The sequence below is a fragment of the Myotis yumanensis genome, unplaced genomic scaffold, assembly GCF_028538775.1.
Source record: "Myotis yumanensis isolate MYYU_CA2020_CCGP unplaced genomic scaffold, mMyoYum1.0.hap1 SCAF_1, whole genome shotgun sequence".
NCBI lineage: Eukaryota > Metazoa > Chordata > Mammalia > Chiroptera > Vespertilionidae > Myotis > Myotis yumanensis.
Window position 1 is genome coordinate 18,064,352 of NW_027223752.1, and position 15,347 is coordinate 18,079,698.

General features: G+C 40.3%; 1 protein-coding gene across 1 annotated transcript in view; it reads left to right on the plus strand.

Annotated features, from left to right (window-relative positions):
* The first annotated feature begins 261 nt into the window (after window positions 1-261).
* Window positions 262-15,347, plus strand: part of FOXN3 (forkhead box N3) — a 417,639-nt gene continuing 402,553 nt past the window's right edge. The window contains exon 1 of the mRNA XM_070415047.1: window positions 262-425. The gene's annotated coding sequence lies outside the window, so the exon portion shown is untranslated. The remainder of the gene's footprint in view (window positions 426-15,347) is intronic.

A 15,347-nucleotide genomic window follows, 5' to 3' on the forward strand; every position in this document is an offset into this window, starting at 1 on the left:
TTCACTTCTTCAGAAACACACAGTCTATTTTTACAGTTTCCCCTCTCTGTGGTGAACGGTACAGTCCCAGGAGGAGCGTGCAGAGAAAGTACCGATTTATGTACCAGCCACGCTCCCACTCAGGCTTCACGGTTTGCTTCCTTCTTCATAGTTTTGCAGGTGACGTGGGTGGTGGGAACTTATTTAACTTAATCTAAGTTTTCTCATTAGAACAACATCTTTGGCTCATTAACGTGGGCATTCTTTATAGCCGAGGGCTTGGATTTCTGTACAGTATATACAAAATAAATGTATCCTCTCCACCCCTCATTTTCTTTTGAATGTTGAAATTAAACTCCCTCCACTGGCTGAAGCATTTGCCCTCGATTGAAATACTTTTAATGCCAGATTCAGAAGCAAGCCTTCTTCTGAAAAATGGACAAACGGTAAGTCTTTGACATCAAGTGTTTTTGAATTACTGTGCTGTGTTTCTTAAACCTTGAGAAATGGAAGACCTGAAATTTTAAAATGTCACTATTTTTACTGAAATCTGGCTCCTGATTGATTGAGGGTGCTTACACTTTGGTCTATGCCTTATGGTTCCCCTATGAAAGAAAAGTGCTGGATTCCAAGGTAGGTGTGATCTGACATATAGTCTCCAGCACAGTAAAGTTCTTTCTCTTGCTGGGTTGGAAATAGGACATATATATTGGAAGCAGGGCCCTCATTTTTCACAGAACCCCATAGTACCTTCTCAGTGTCATGAGCCAATCCACCAAAGGAGGAAGGTTAGAGGAAATATAGATTATCCTTGAGATTCAGGTTTATTGCTCGTGGTTTCAACTATTTGGGTGTGTCGCTGTTTCCACTTATGCAACATGCTGGCAATTCGTTGTGCATTTTCCTGACCCTCTAACCCTCGGTGTGGAAGAGGAGGTTGCGTTACAGAATTTGTCTTATGCGGTCTACACAGCTGGGCTCACTTTGCACTTGCCACTCCCTTTTAAGCCTCTGTACTCTTTTTCTTTCTCAGAATTTCATGATCTAGCCCAGTGGTGACTAATCTATATATATAAAAGGCTAAGCCCTAACTGGTTTGGCTCAGTGGATAGAGCATTGGCCTGTGGACTGAAGAGTTCGATTCCTGTCAAGGGCACATGCTCGGGTTGCGGGCTTGATCCCTGGTGGAGGCTGTGCAGGAGGCAGCCAATCAATGATTCTCTTTCATCATTGATGTTTCTCTCTCTCTCTCCCTCTCCCTTCCTCTCTGAAATCAATGGAAATATATATTAAAAAAAGCTAAGTGTCTGTCCGACGGGGTCGCTAGGATGCACACTGACCACCAGGGGGCAGATGCTCAATGTAGGAGCGGCCATGACGCTCACTGGCCATTTAAAAATGAATGGCATGTGGTGCCGACAAACCAACACTCGGCTTCCCTCAAGTGGGACAAAGGCCCCGCAACACCCCACCAAAGCGCAGCCAACGCTGCCAAGACCCCATGGCGCAAAATGTGGCCCACAGCCCAGCCCAGCCCAGAAACGGTTGCTGTGAGCGCCAGGTAATGACGTCATCTAGCAATGCCCAGTTTCCTCTCCCTAGCAACTAGCCTCCTTGGAGTTTCTTCAGCCCAGGAACACAACTTGCTTTATAGCCAGGTGCAAACTTTTTACACTTTAACCTAATGTCTGTGAAGCACTTTCCCATCCCTCATCTCATTTGATCCTCACAGAAGTTCTGGAATAGGTAGATAGGAGACTCAGTAGAATCCTATTTTCTTTTCATTAGCCAGAAAACAGATTTAGAAAGTTTAGAAACTTGACCCAACTGAAAAAAAGAAAGAAATGGTGGGCCTTGAAAATGACTTCAGGTTTTCTCACTGTGCAGAATATAGTCAAACACTGATGCAGTTAAATATTTTACCCTTTGTTCTCCCTGCGTGATCTACTAATACAATAATAATCTGCTTCATATTGATATTTACTGCTGTGTTGCCGATAATTACCTGAAAGAGAAGTTGGGGTGCTTCACTGGGCTTGAAAAAGTTCAGCTAAGTCAGAAAGCAGGTCTAATTAAGCAAATTTATTCTGTATATATAAAAGGCTAAGTTGACTCGTGCATGCATGATACATATAAAGCTCTTGCTGGTGCCAATTGCACACATGTGTTTCGATCTGTCATTGTCGATTGTGAATTTGCTTGACACTTCTATTATAGAGAAATGGCAAATAGTGATATTAAAACATTTCTTCTAATTAATTTCCTTTCAATGTGCACAAATCCGTGCACTGGGATACTAGTAAAAATATAATATGTTAAAAACCTTCAAGACTGATAGGTTTTCTGAAAGGAAATGTCTAAAGAGCCTTATGCTAGCCAGAAAAGTGACCAGATCCCGGGGCATGCCATCTAAACCACCAGCCGCAAGGCTAGATAGCCAAGGCCGTCCTGGGGCTGAGGGGCCTCATTTAGGTAATGTGTTTGGGGAAGAAAGATATAAGTTATTTGAAAAGAATTTGCGTTGGCTATAGATAAAGGAGGTGGAAGATGGTGAGGTTGGGTGAGCTCTGGAATAGGTGTGTAGTTCATAAGGAAGAAGTATTTACTGCTTTGGGATTGGTTGTAGCCAATGGTCCCCAAAGTTTATGCATAAGCAAGATATGGCGGCGTCTGTCAGCCATATTCTCTCTAGATAAGAGCTGAAATAGCCACTTGGACATTGATTCACAGTTTCCACATGCAGTCAGGAATGTGAGCAGTCTTCTTAGTTAGAGCCCTTGGCTCTGTTAACTGATTAACCTCGCTTGTCTCTCTCCTACTCTCTGGCCCACTGTAACCTAATTGACGACATCTCAGAATTTATCTTTTGTCAAATGTGTGCCACATAGGTCATTTGAAATTTTCTAGTAACCATCTTTAAAACAGTAAAAGTAACAGGTGAAATAAATTTTAATAATATATAACATTTAATAATATATCCAAAACATTATCATTTCAACATGTAATCAACATATACATTTGAATGAATTTTCCATTCTCTTTTTTACACAAGTTTTGGAAATCCAGTGTGTATTTTACCCTTATGGCACATCTCGATTCAGACATTTCAGGGGTGGGACAGCTGCGGGTGGCTAGTGGTACCTTATTGGACAGCATAGATATAGAATATTTCCATCCTTGCAGAGGTTCTATTTGACAGGGCATATCTAGCCCATTCATGAGGATTTTTATCTAGAAATTTGCTCTCTGAAGAAGGTATCACCTGTCATCTTCACTTTCTAAAGAGCCGTAGGCAGTATCTTTCTAGTCAGCAGAATAACAAGAAAGCCCATTTCTGACTATTTGGACCTGCTTTTCCTCAGGGCTCAAACTATACTATCGTCCCCTAAAAGCAAAGAAAAGCAGTCAAATGCTCTCGCCTGCCTGATGCAGCCTCAATGTTACTCCCTCAGGAAACTTCTCATTGGTGTAAAAGTGAATTTACAGGTCATTTCTGAAAGCTTCCAAGTCTCATTCTAAAGAGGTCCATCTTTCATCCACCTTCAGAAGTGCTCAGAGAAGCAGTGTGCTTATAAGTGTTTTATACTTCACTCTGAGAACGAAGTCCTGACTTGTAGCATTTGCCAGCTTCTGTGGAGTAAATACTCCCACTACGGTCAATGCTTTCAAGCTACCAATGTGACGTCCCTGAGCACTGAGGTGGGCAGAGATGCCCACAATATAGTAGGATATGTTGCCAACACATCACTAGAGAATAGGGAAGTATATGTGCCCCTCCCCATCTTTAGGAACCTATAGAACATCCTTCACATACAAAGCAAAAGTGTCCCAAGGGCTCCATGTATTGGGTAAAAGGGATTTTAAGCATAGTTGAATTTAGTAAGGAGGCTCACAAGTTAGCTTAACAGAATATATAGCACAGTATATATTTATCATGCTTATATTCCATGTCTATACTAGTACTCTTAACAGTACAGATCTAATCAATTTACTCTGTTTAAGTGTGGCTGTGAAAAATGAGATAAATCAGACAGAGAAGGGCAACTACTGTATGATACCATTTATATGTGGAATCTAAAAAAACAGAGAATGAAGTGGTGGCTACCAGGGGGTGGGGTGGGTCAAGGATAACTTGGAATGAGGAGTAACTAAGCCATAGAGATCTACTGCACAGTACAATGAAGAGATAATAATACTGTACTATCATTATGTAATATGATAAATACCACCCCGTCAGCAATCATTTCACAGTAGATAACTGTACCTAACACTAACACATTGTCACATTTGTTCAATTTTAAAAAAAGGTAGTTGAAAGTAAGATCAGCTTTCATTAGCACTTTTTTATTCTGGTCAGATGACCACTCTACCATCCGTTGTTCCATAAAAAGAAACATTAAATACATAAATAGCTTGAGAATTCATCTGAATTTCTCACTGATCCATTCTTCCAGGAAAAAAAAGTGTGAGCTTTGTGGGGCTGAAATAAATGATGTGAAGGCAAGATAGTTAGTCTTAAATGTGAGACTATAAATCAGAGTCCTGACTACCTCTGACAAGCCATGAGATCATGGGTAAACCTTTAAAACTACATAGGGCCTGATTTTCCTCATCTATAAATTAGGGGCTGGATTAACTCAATGTTTTCCAAAATTTACTCATTCTTATATATAACTCTTAATATTTTACTCATTTTTAAAAATCCTCACCTGAGGATACCTTTTATTGATTTTAGAGAGAGGAAGGGAGGGAGAGAGAGACTTCTATCCAAGAAAGAAACATTGATCGGTTGCCTCCAGGGACTGAACCTACAACCTAATTATGTTCCCTGACCGGGAATCAAACCTGCATCCTTTTGGTGCGTAGGTGGCTCCAACCACTGAGCAACCCAGCCAGGGCTATCTTTGTCATTTTTATATGTCACCTGCACTATTATTTTCTCAATATTTTTCTTTAATCAACTCATCTCCTTTTACTTAAGTACTGTGCCTTTTCTTAAGTAAGACATTTATGAAATCATAGCTCTAATATGCTAGTTGTGTTTTTTTAGATACACAGGGATATACAAACATAACCGTAAATTTAACCAATGTGTGTGTACTTCCTAAAATTGTTTACCGCATGGGGCTAGCATCCTACAGATGAGGTGATCTCTCTGGGTCCACAGAGTTATTGGTTTGAAAGCTGTCATACATAATGTCAGCCAGTTTGGTGCCTCCTGTGAAAATTCAGGATTGATTCACATTGCAGTGACACTTGTCAATCAAGGAGTTGAGTGAAACTAGTGGATCATCAAGCCATACTGCTGTCCAGGTCTCTCATTACAGATAGACATGGCTTGAGACTTCTGGGCTTAAATGTATTTGCTCCTATACCAATATAACTTTCTTGCTCCATTAAGCAGCAGAAAAATCCGATCAAAAATTTAAATGTACGCATTTTGCATATAATATTTTGTCTCTTATTATTAAGCTCCGTAAATAGGTTGAAATCTGCATATAAATCACTTATATTTGCCTAGTTGTCTCTATGGGGGTTGCAGTGATGGTGCAGTAAATATCATGTGAAATGTTAAGTGATTGCTGGGCATGAGAGAACTATGAAATTATTTTTATTAAAACAATAGGAATTAGAAAGCAGGACTTACTTTAGAGTTGATGTAGCTTAAATAATTTCAACCAGATGAACCGTTGTCAACAATTTGCATTTAAAATATAATTAATTATGTTAGTCTGCCTGCTGTTATACTAGGAAATTAAGATACCATACATGTTTGTAATAGGAAATTTCTCAATTGTCTTTTTGAATCCACCACGAAGCTGCACATTTATTTCCACAGGAGGAAAGAAAAACATATTATGCTGCTAACGTAATACCAGTCTTTTTTAGGATTAAGAATCAGTGGATGGTTTGTGGGATTAGTGATTTCTAGTCTCAAATGAAAACCAGATGGGCCAAACTGACAGCATAAACAGTTGAAGAAAAAAATTGGCAGAAAAAGCCACATTTGATTATTACATTTGTTTTTACACATTCTCTTATTTGAGATAGAAAGTTGGTTTGTATTGGGTTATGATTTAACCCAATAAAAGTTCAGACTCTGTTTCACATGTGAATTATTAGGTAACAGTATGACAATCAAGTAGTTCTTTTATTAAAAATAGAAAACTCTTGGCCACAAAAAAAATTTTAGGAAATTTTTATTCAATTGTTCATTTAGATGTACAATAATCAGTTTATGTATATGTTTATACTAAAACAATAACATAAACAAATTTAATGTAGACCCTCTATTGTAAATGCATTAGCAATACCTATGTAATTACTAACCATGCATTTTAGCAATATTCTATGTTTTAGCATAAATACAAGGAACTGATTTTAAACTAGAGAGTAGAAGCAGTTGTTAATCACTCAGTATTTTAGAGAACATGATACTGAAAACATAATGCATAGCTTGCTATTTAACCTGGGCAATTTGTCTAGAATCTCAGATTCACTGGCTCCTACATTCCCCCACATTCCGTGACAGCTTACCACGGGTTGAATTCCATCATTATCCCCACTTTTCAAAGGAGACTGAGACTCTGAGGGGCTAAGGTAATTGTCTAGGTTTGCCCAGCCAGCATTTGGCAGAGCTGGGCTTATACATAGACACTCCACGGTGGTGTGGTGCTTTGAGTTCCTGCTGGGTGCCAACCCCTGGGCTGAGTGCTGGGGACTTGCGATGAGTAAGGCATGGATGCTGACCTTAGGAAGGTTATGCAGCCCTTCACGTAGAACTTCTGAAATTGAGAGTTGGAAAACACCATGGAGGTTGCCTGGCCAAACCCCCTTTTATCATAGATAGGAAAATAGTGGCCTTGCCCTAGCCAGTGGCCAGAGACCTGGAATCAAACCTGCAACCCTTTGCTGCAAGAGATGATGCTCCAGCCAACTGAGCCACACTGGGCAAGGGCAAGGATCATATTTCTTTTTCCTAAAAATCTTTCTTTCATATTCTCAGTAGAACATATGCTACTAAAAAAAAAAAATCTCAGTTTTTGTTTGTCTGAAAGTGTTTTCATTTTACTTTCATTTTTGAGGAATTCTTTTTCTGGGCATAGAATTCTAGATTGGCAGCTCTTTAAGCACTTGGAAGACATAAGTCCACCATCTTGTGGATTCCATTGTTTGTTTTTGTTGAAAAGTCAGATGTAAATCTTATAGAGTATTGCTTCTTTGAAGCTAATATGCTATTTTTATTTTTTTTTATTTATTTTTTTTAATATATTTTATTGATTTTTCACAGAGAGGAAGGGAGAGAGATAGATAGTCAGAAACATCGATGGGAGAGAAACATTGATCAGCTGCCTCCTGCACATCTCCCACTGGGGATGTGCCCGCAACCAGGTACATGCCCTTGACCGGAATCGAACCTGGGACCTTTCAGTCCACAGTCTGATGCTCTATCCACTGAGCCAAACAGGTTTTGGCTAATATGCTATTTTTATTCTGGGTGCTTTAAGATGAAAACTTTGACTTTTTTTTTTTTTTTTTTACTTACCTTTATTGACTTGAGAGAGAGGGGCGGGGGGGGAGAGAACGAGCGCCATAGCTGGTTTGTCTCAGTGGATAGAGCATTGGCCTGTGGACCGAAGGGTTCAATTCTGGTCAAGAGCATGTACCTCAGTTGCAGGCTCCCGGGCCCTGGTCAGGGTGCATGCAAGAAGCAACCAATCGATGTGTTTCTCTCACATTGATATTTCTCTCTGTCTTTCCCTCTCTCTTCCACTCTCTCTAAAAAATTCAGTGGAAAATATCCTCAGGTGAGGATTTTAAAAAGAGAGAGAGAAACAGAGAGAAAAACATTAATTTGTTGCTTCACACCTACTCATGCATTCATAGGTTGATTCTTTTATGTGCCCTGACTGAGTATTAAACCCACAACCTTGGCACACTGGGAAAATTCTCTAACCACTGAACAACATGACCAGGGCTACATCTTTGTCTTTGATTTTTAGTTGCTTTACTATTAAGCATATGCATATATATGCATTATGCTTGGGTGCTTGTAGCACTTTTTGAATCTATGAGACCACTAACATCTCTGCTTACCTTCTCATTCTCACAGCCACACTCTACTCCAAATACCAGGCTTACCTCTCTTGGATTTTCTCTTATTCATATACTGATCATTCAGATTATCTCTGCTTTTATATTTATACTAGAGGCCCAGTGTACGAAATTAGTGCTGGGGTGTTTGTGTGTGTGTGTCCCTCAGCCCAGCCTGCACCCTCTCCAATCTGGAAACCCTCGAGGGATGTCTGACTGCCCGTTTAGACCCGATCCCACTGGGCAGTCAGACATTCCTCTCACAATCCAGGACAGCTGGCTTCCAACCACTCGCCTGCCTCCCTGCCTGATTGCCCCTAACCACTACCCTGCCAGCCTGATCAATGCCTAACTGCTCCCCTGCAAGCCCAATTGCCCCTAACTGCCCTCCCCTGCCAGCCTGGTCACCCCTAACTGCCCTCCCCTGCAGGGCTGGTCCCCCCCAACTGCCCTCCTTTGCCAGTTTGGTCATCCCTAACTGCCTTCCCTTGCAGGCCTGGTCCCTCCCAACTGCCCTCCCCTGCTGGCCATCTTTGACCACATGGGGGCAGCCATCTTTGTGTGTTGGGGTTATGGTCAATTTGCATATTACTCTTTTATTAGATAGGATAGTATCTTCAGATTTTTTTGAAATATGTGTGTTTTAATATTCTCTTTAGGTTTTCTAATTTTTCTCATAAGGAACATTAGTATAAAACACCTCATTAGTCGCTGCTAGAAATTTTGATTAATCTATTTTAAAATTTTACCTACAATTGAATATCCACATGTGTTCTAAATGACCACAAACTTGTTTGCAGTTTTCCAGCTTCAGGGAAACACATAGTAGATGGCCTGCTAGGGAGAAAAGTAAAGACCATCATGAACCGATTTGAAACAAACTTCAAGAATTTTATTTTTTTTAAGTTAGTATAATGCTCTAGATCAGGGATGGGCAAACTTTTTGACTCGAGGGCCACAATGGGTTCTTAAACTGGACCGGAGGGCCGGAACAAAAGCATGGATGGAGTGTTTGTGTGAACTAATATAAATTCAAAGTAAACATCATTACATAAAAGGGTACGGTCTTTTTTTTTAGTTTTATTCATTTCAAACGGGCCAGATCCGGCCCGTGGGCTGTAGTTTGCCCACAGCTGCTCTAGATGGTTATAAAGTGTAATATAATCATGAGTGTGCAGGTAGAAGCCATTGGAGCTTGTGTGGGGTAAAAAGAGTGAGGTTAGGATTTAGACAGGTTACCCACTTGGAAATCGAGAACCCCTGAAATGACTCTAGGACCTGGGATGGAGACTGAATTTTATTTTATGAATATGGAGATCAATAGGAATTATATTGATTATGTCACGAACTTCTCTATTTATGAAGTGCCTCTGCTATGCTAGTCTCTGTACCAGTAAATGACAGACATGAGGAGTGGTAAGAAGCCACATAGTTGGATGGCATGAGGTTCAAAGAGGAAGAGAAGACCACGTGAAGGTAGAGAAGTGATGACTTGAAAAGCTTAGAGAATGCCAAGCCCTCTGGCCCTCACCCACCTCCACCTCCACCTCCCTGCCCCACCACACATCTGTCTTCTGAAAATAAACAACTTCTGCTTGAGATTCCTATAAAGAACACCCATGTCCTCAAAAGAGAGCAGATTTCAGTGATAATTGGGAAGTGGAGGGAATATTTTGTGACATGATGGATTATGTTAGAAAATTCGCTTAGCATTTAGCAGAGGTTCCAAAGGATGACATGGAGGGCTTGGGAGAGAGACGAGTGCCCAAAAAAACACTCCTGTGCCATTTGAAGAGTGTGATGATGAAGTTATGGCTGAGATATTCCAGCAATCAATATTGAGGCCAGTGATGTTTATTCATGACAGTGTGAGAGTAAATTGAAAAATGGTTGCTGACAACACGGCATCCTTCAGATAACTTAGAGCCAAAGAGATCTACAGATGGCCCTAACCAAATTAGGAAATGAGTAACATCTTCACAAGGCATAGGTTTTAATGTACATGGATAAGAATAACTCGGAGTACAGTGATTTACTAGTTTGACTTAAATTGCTATAAAAATAACCCCTTAAAGAAAAAGATGCATATTAGCATTTGGCTTTATATAGTGTGGCCGCTATGGTATTACATGACATATAAAGGGGAGAGCAAAAGTAGGCCAATAATAATAATAATAATAATAATAAATACAATAATTAATGCATAATAATATAAGAATGAGCTCTGCGTTTTGTGTACTCACAACTGTAAACCTACTTTTACCCCACCTCTGTGTATTGAAGGCAAGTAACAGACCAAGCTAAAAAGAGGAGCAACAGTATTAAAAATCATTCTGAATTCTATTGGACACATGGATGACATTTCCATCTTTAGAAAGGAACAAATAGGAAAACCAAGAAAGGACAAGACAACAAAGAGACTATGAGGACATTGAGAGGAAAGGTTTTGAAAAGCTGTTGTTAAAAGAAAATACAGTCTTAGAGCATGAGACACGTCTGGAAAAAGCGATCACTTGTTAGGAAGTTGCTAGTGCATGGAATCCTACTCATGTGGACATACTCAGGCTTGAGACCATCATTTTGCCTTGGAGGAGCCAAGGGCTAACCTGACAAATGTGGCTCATGAATGCAGAAAAGTATAAAGTGTAAGTCATTGTGACATTTCCCCCCTGTTTTTGTATACAGTCAAATGGGCCATTTTTATGGTAATAAGTTCATGGTTGAGAGTGGACACAGGGATGGCATATAAAGCCTTTTGCAATAACATTTTACAACCAGCATATTCTTTGACTTTTTTTTTAGACCAAGCTTTAATCTTTTCTTCCTAGGAATCTGCTCCCCCCCCCCCCCCCCACACACACACACAAGTTACCTTTAAGTAATAAAACCCTTTTTCTGACTAGTATGCACGGCTTGTAATGACTTCAATGAAACATTTAGGTCATTTGGAGCACAAAACTATTTCGGATTCAAATCATTACAAACTATTTCCCATTAAGATGATGCACAAGCTGAACTGGAGTTAATGAACCTACATTCTTGCAGGATAATTCAAACTTTAAGGGTGATATTAACTTAAACGAAATAAGAGAGGGAAGAAAAATCAGGTTCATTGTACACCAGAGATCATGATCTTTATCCTCTCAGTTCATAAAAGCTTATCTGTAGCTCAGTTACTCTCAGTCCATTATGAGAGTGGTTGTAGAGCACATATATGTTTATAATTAAGTACCCCTCTGTGGCTATAAAAGGGCTGCATGTGCTTCCGCAAGGAGTACATGTGGAACTTGATTCATAAGCTTGTGTGAGAGAGTGGGTATCTTTAACCTTTATGGAATGCTCCATGAAACTGTGTGGCATATCCCCATGTACTATGCAAAGCAAGGGTCTGAACACTATATAGCCCATGGCCAAATCCACCCCATAGCTGATTTTGTAAATAAAGTTTTACTGGAGCACAGTCACACCTATTCATTTATATATTGTCTGTGGCTCCTTGAACCCTGTAACAGCAGAGCTGAGTAGTTGCAGCAGAAATTGGATGGTCCAAAAAGCCTAAAATATTTACTCTCTGGCTCTTTAAAGAAAAGGTTTACCAACTCCCGACGTAAAGAAAAACCTTTGTTCTATACCTGCTGACCATATACAGAATTGCAAAGTGAGTAAAACCTACATTAAATTAATCAACTGTTATTTCAGAGCACAGTATTTACATTATCTACAGCGACAAGGTCCTAAGTTGCCTTGGACCTACTTAGGCACGGGTCTTCTTCAAAAGCCTAGACTTGGCATTTTAAACTCTTCTGCTGTCAAAAATTAAATTAATTAATTGAAACAATAGCTACTAGTTTTTTAAACCCCCCTGAAACACAATGTCTCGTGTTCCCCTCCTGACTCTCTGTGGCAGCTGTTAACTATCAAATACTATTTCTAGAACTGTGCTGACATCAGTCGACGATCATACACAAAGCTGTTTGGCAGGCCATACAGTGAGTTGAGGTTGTTAAAATGAAACAGCTCCGTTAAAATTAACTCTATTCACATCACAGAGAAAAAATATCTAAGTTTGCCAAATCAAATCTTTCCTATATCAGTGGGGAAGAGCCATTTCCCAACCTCTAAAAAAGGTAATTCAGGCACAGGAGGGAGAAAAAAGAACCCTCGGAAATTAAAATGATAAAACAAAAATTTGCTTGACAGCAAAAGTACTTCCAAATGTATGAAATTGAATCCAAATCTGAGCCTGCAACAAATTTAACTGACAAGAAAGTCTGCATAATGGACTTGGTTTTATTATTAATGCTAATATGGGTACATTTTTGTTCTATTGTGCTGATGGCAAGAAGATAAATGGCCACCGAAGGCACTAAAATATCTCCACTCTGTTGAAACACTGATTGGAGTTAGAATGCAAACACTTACTCTTCACTTGTGAGAAAAAAAATTTTTTTTTAAGGAAGTGCTACCGTAGAGGCCATTTCAGAATCAGGTATAGCTTTGAAATAGAATTTCTTAAAATAACGAAGTGCAATATTTAAAAAGCCGTTACTTTTAGAAATTTAAAATCATGTAGCTATAATTTTATCAAAATGATAAATATATTCCTGACATGATTTTTAATGAGAACTTCTTGAAAATGAATAATTAGCCTCACATAGTGGTTGAAGTTTACATTCAGGGCACCCAAGTTAAATGGTGTAAATGCTTTTCTCTGTCAGCTCACCTCTCCCTGAAAATCAATATTTAAAGTCCTCTCATCCCCTGAACCCAAGTCTCCTTGGAGGTCAAGCGGCGGCCAGACAGGGACTGTGAGAGACTGGGTCTGTGCCAAAGACATCTGGTCATTCTCAGGTTCGAGAGACAAGGACGGAGGATCCACAGTTGTTTGCAGGCGGGAGAGCCGAGGGCCTGGAAGCCAGGGAGTTCAAGCCAAAACCAGAGTGTGTCGAGCCAGTAAATCAGTTAATCTGAGAAGGAGCAATTGGGTTTTGGAGATCAAGACGAGCAGAAGGTCAGAAACTCTGGGAGGTTAGTAACTGCGAGGAAATAGAATAGGAATGCCAGCCCTTAAGCTACCGTCTATTTGTGTTTGCTTTCACGAGTCTTGTTTATACTCCTCCACGGTTGCATGCAGAGTAGTTGTTACCGCTACTCTGGAGTGAAACTACGATGGATAAACCTGGATCCTGGCTATAGCCAGCCTGTAGTTACAAGGAAGCTGTTGCAGACCTCGTGCTGTCGAGATTATTTAAATAGCAATGATGCCTGTGCTGTAAGCCTGTGCTAATCATTCCAAATTCTCCCACCACTTGCCTTCTCTATTTATTAATTTATTTAACCTTTTTCTACTTTCTGTCTGTGGTAGACAGAATTTTAAGATGGCCCCCAAGCTTCCTAAAATCCCCTCCTTGAGTATGGACGGACTGGTGAGTAGAATAGGATATCACGCCTTCTATTACAGTGGTTCTCAACCTTCCTAATGCTCGACCCTTTAATACAGTTCCTCATGTTGTGGTGACCCCCAACCATAAAATTATTTTCGTTGCTACTTCATAATTTTGCTACTGTTATGAATCATAATGTAAATATCTGATATGCAGGATGTATTTTCATTGTTACAAATTGAACATAATTAAAGCATAGTGATTAATCACAAAAACAATATGTAATTATATATGTATTTTCCAATGGTCTTAGGCAGGGGGCCTCAAACTTTTTAAACAGCGGGCCAGTTCACTGTCCCTCAGACCATTGGAGGGCCGGACTATAGTTTAAAAAAAAACTATGAACAAATTCCTATGCACACTGCACATATCTTATTTTGAAGTAAAAAAACAAAACGGGAACAAATACAATATTTGTATTTGCATGTGGCCCGCAGGCCATAGTTTGAGGACCCCTGGTCTTAGGTGACCCTTGTGAAAGGGTTATTTGACCCCCAAAGGGGTCGTGACCCACAGGTTGAGAACCGCTGTTTTATTAGGTTGGGCATCAGTGTACTGAGTTAGTCAAAAGGGTAATTATCCTGGGTGGGCCTGACCTAATCAGGCAACCCTTTGAAAGAAGGTGAAGCATCAGAGAGATTATAACCTGAGGAATTCCAGGAAAACAACAACAGCAAAGAGCCATGTTGTGAGAGGAAGGGGACACGTGGTAAGGACCTCAAGGTGGCTGGTAGGAGAGGTGAACACTCCCTTGGCCATACAGATACAACAAAATTCTGCTACCAATCGTGAGCTTGGACAAATACCCCAAGCTTCAGCAGAGACCCCAGCTCGTACCTTGATGTCAGCCTGGGGAGACCCTGAGCAGACGACCCAACTAAGTGTGCGTGGGCTCCTGATCTACGGAAGCTATGAAATAACGTTTGTCTTGTTTTAGCCACTAAGTTTGTGGTAATTTCTTCTGTGGTAATAAGAAACAAATACACTGTGCAACTTCCCATCACAATGGAAACGTCCTATGTTCAAGTTGCCAATATGGTAGCCACTAACCACACGGGGCAATTGAGCACTAGCTACATGAGGCTCGTGCAACTGAGGAACTGAATTTTTATTTTATTTTATGTTAACGAATTTAAACTTGAATAGCCATATGTGGCTAATGGCTACCCTATTGAACAGTGCATTTCTAGATTAATAATAAGGAAGACAACAATCCTTTGATTTTAGTGTTCTTGATTACAAATAGCTCTTCCTCTGAGTTTCATTTTTGAAATTTAATCTTAAACAGATTCTCTATAAAGACCATATGAGAAGCCATGCATGATCTAGCTCCAGCTCATTCCCTTCTCCAAACCACAGGGCTTCTTGTATCAAGTTCTTTCTCCACGGAGGGCTTCCCCCTATCCAGACACTCTTCCCTTCGTTCTTCATCTGTGTAACACTGACTTAATATTTGGGTCTCAGTCCAGATGTCACTATCTTAGAGAATTCCCTGATGCCCTGCATCTGTCAGCTGTTGCTGTGTAACAAACTATGCCAAAATTCAATGGCTCCAGAAATCATTTTTTACTATAGTTCATGCACCGATGGGTCATCTGAGTCATCTGATATAAACTGGTCTCGCACTTGTGAGCTGGAGGCTCTGCTTTAAACTGGTATTGATTAGGTCAGCGGTCGCCAACCTTTTGGACTTCACAGACTACCAGTGGTCCGCGGCCCACACATTTGGTGACCGCTGGCCTAGAGCACATCAGCAGGGTCAGGTCACTCTTCCTCCTGGGCCAGGAGGCTAGGCTGGGCACATTCATCTCATGGCACTGGCAGAAGTAA